General features: G+C 45.2%; 1 pseudogene; it reads right to left on the reverse strand.

The window, feature by feature from the left end:
- LOC100959529 overlaps positions 1-1,547 on the reverse strand; it is a 2,055-nt pseudogene extending 508 nt beyond the window's left edge.
- Between the last annotated feature and the right edge of the window lie 725 nt (positions 1,548-2,272).

Genomic DNA, 2,272 nt, shown 5'->3' on the forward strand with positions numbered 1-2,272 from the left:
ATCCCTGGGCCTGGCCTTCAGGAGCGCTCTCTATCCCTGGGCCTGGCCTTCAGGAGCGCTCTCTATCCCTGGGCCTGGCCTTCAGGAGCGCTCTCCGACCCCTCGTTCTTTCCCTTCTGCTCTCATTATTCTAGTGATTCTGCTGGGAATTGCGTGGACTCCTGCGACGTGGATAGCGCCTATCGTGGTTACGGTCTGCTGCGTATTTACTGCCTTGAACTGGAATCCCACCGGGGGATTGTAACATTGCTGCCTCTGCACCCTTTTCTCCTTCAACAACATCAAACTCCACCGTCTCTCCGTCTCCCACCCTGCAAAGGGACTTCCTGGGGTTATTTTTCTTTATGGCAGTCTGCTGTACAAACGCAATTCCTTGGTGTCATTCCTGTTTATGAAACCATATCCGTTTCTTACATTGAGCCATTTTACTGTCCCCAAAACCTTTCCTGCGATGACCTTCTTCTCCCCGCAGGCAGGCGTGAGGCCGCCCGGGCCACCGCTCCCTGCCCGCTGCCGGTAGGTAGTGCGGGGCTTGGTGTCCGCAGCGCTGAGGGTGGGGGTGGCGGGCGCTGCGGCCGCTGCTCACGGTTGCGGTGATGGTGACTGGGGCGGCTGCGGCCGCTGCTCAAGGTTGCGGTGATGGTGACTGGGGCGCTGGGGCAGCTGCGGCTCCTCCCGATGTGAGATGGTAACTAGGCCGGCTGCAGCGGCTGGGCTGCTCAGGGCTCTCCTGGGTTGCTCTCTGCTCCCGCTACCCATCCAACTCCATTGTCCTTTCTTTCAAAGAACTTATCTTCTACTTCTCAATGTCAAGGTCTGGAATTCGGAAAGACAAGACTGGATTTCAGGCACGTTATAAAATCCAGGTGTAAATAATAGCTGTGTTACCATCTGATCTTCACAGGTGTGAAAAGCAATGGAAAATAAGAGTTTACCACCACCCTGTGCAGTATGTAATTATGTTGCCGTATATGTTAAATGCAAGGAAAACGAACACTGTGAAGCCGAGTGGCCTGACCAAGATCACATGACTAGAAGCCGGTCTTCTAAAGGTTAATCTATGTTTTCTCATCTCATTAACATTTTTTCCAGTCTTATGGAAGAGGTCAGGGTTTTTAAAACACCTTACAGGGAGATAATATACATAATATGATTTTTGTTTTATAGCTGAAAAAACTAATGTGAAAAGCTATTTTCAAAAGTACTTTTAATAAATGCCATTTTAGGATGGATTTGAATGGTACCCCCAATTTCTTTTTTTTTGAGACAGAGTTTCACTTTGTCACCCTCGTTAGAGTCCTGTGCTGTCACAGCCCACAGCAACCTCCAACTCTTGGGCTTAGGCGAGTCTCTTGCCTCAGCCTCTTGAGTAGCTGGGACTACAGGCGCCCGCCACAATGCCCAGCTATTTTTTGTTGCAGTTGTCACTGCTGTTTTAGCTGGCTGGGGTCGGTTTCGAACCACCCTAGATATATGGGGCTGGTGCCCTACTCACTGAGCTGCAGGTGCTGCCTGGTACCTCCAATTTCTAAGCAGGTTGGATCCATGGGAATGGAAGGAAGGATCAATAGCCAACATTTATTGAGCTTCTACTATATGCCAGATACCAGGGGTTACTTGTGGTCTTGTCTAATCTTTGCAACAGTATTGAGAGGTTATTCTCTTTATCTTTTTGTAAAGATGAAGCTCAGAGAGGCTATGAAACTATCCCATTGTCACACAAATCATCAGGCTGTCATTAAATGGGTCCATTTTATTAACATGTGACAAAGTTGGTATTCAATTTCTTGACTCTATTATTTAAAGCCAACAGAAATATGTATTGATAACCTTTTCCTCAGTATCTATGACTTACTGAAATTTCTGTAGCTTCTTAGAACTGAAACCAAAGATAAGCTTCTCAGCGAGCATTTTCCAGAGATTCTTCTTGTTTAAAAATCACACTCATGCCTTTTCCTCTCTGTTCTGGGAGAAGTGTGAATCGTGTTTAAAGACAGATTTCTTCAGTGGCTACTTAAATAATGGCTTTTCTTTTTTTTTTTCCATCTAGGTCTATGGACAATATTTTTAATTACCCTGCTTTCCCCCCTTGCATTATAAAAGCCATACTATGATAGTTATAAATGTTAAAAATTTTATTCATCTGCTAAAATCTCTACCTTAGAGATAATATTCTGTTGGTGTGTATTTACTCAAAAGTATTATAAATAAAAAATGCAAATAGAAAATGTGTTTGATATGGAAATTCAATAGTTAAGAGGCCCACAAAACT

This window comes from Otolemur garnettii, unplaced genomic scaffold, assembly GCF_000181295.1.
Source record: "Otolemur garnettii isolate 467f Iridium unplaced genomic scaffold, OtoGar3 scaffold00024, whole genome shotgun sequence".
Lineage (NCBI taxonomy): Eukaryota > Metazoa > Chordata > Mammalia > Primates > Galagidae > Otolemur > Otolemur garnettii.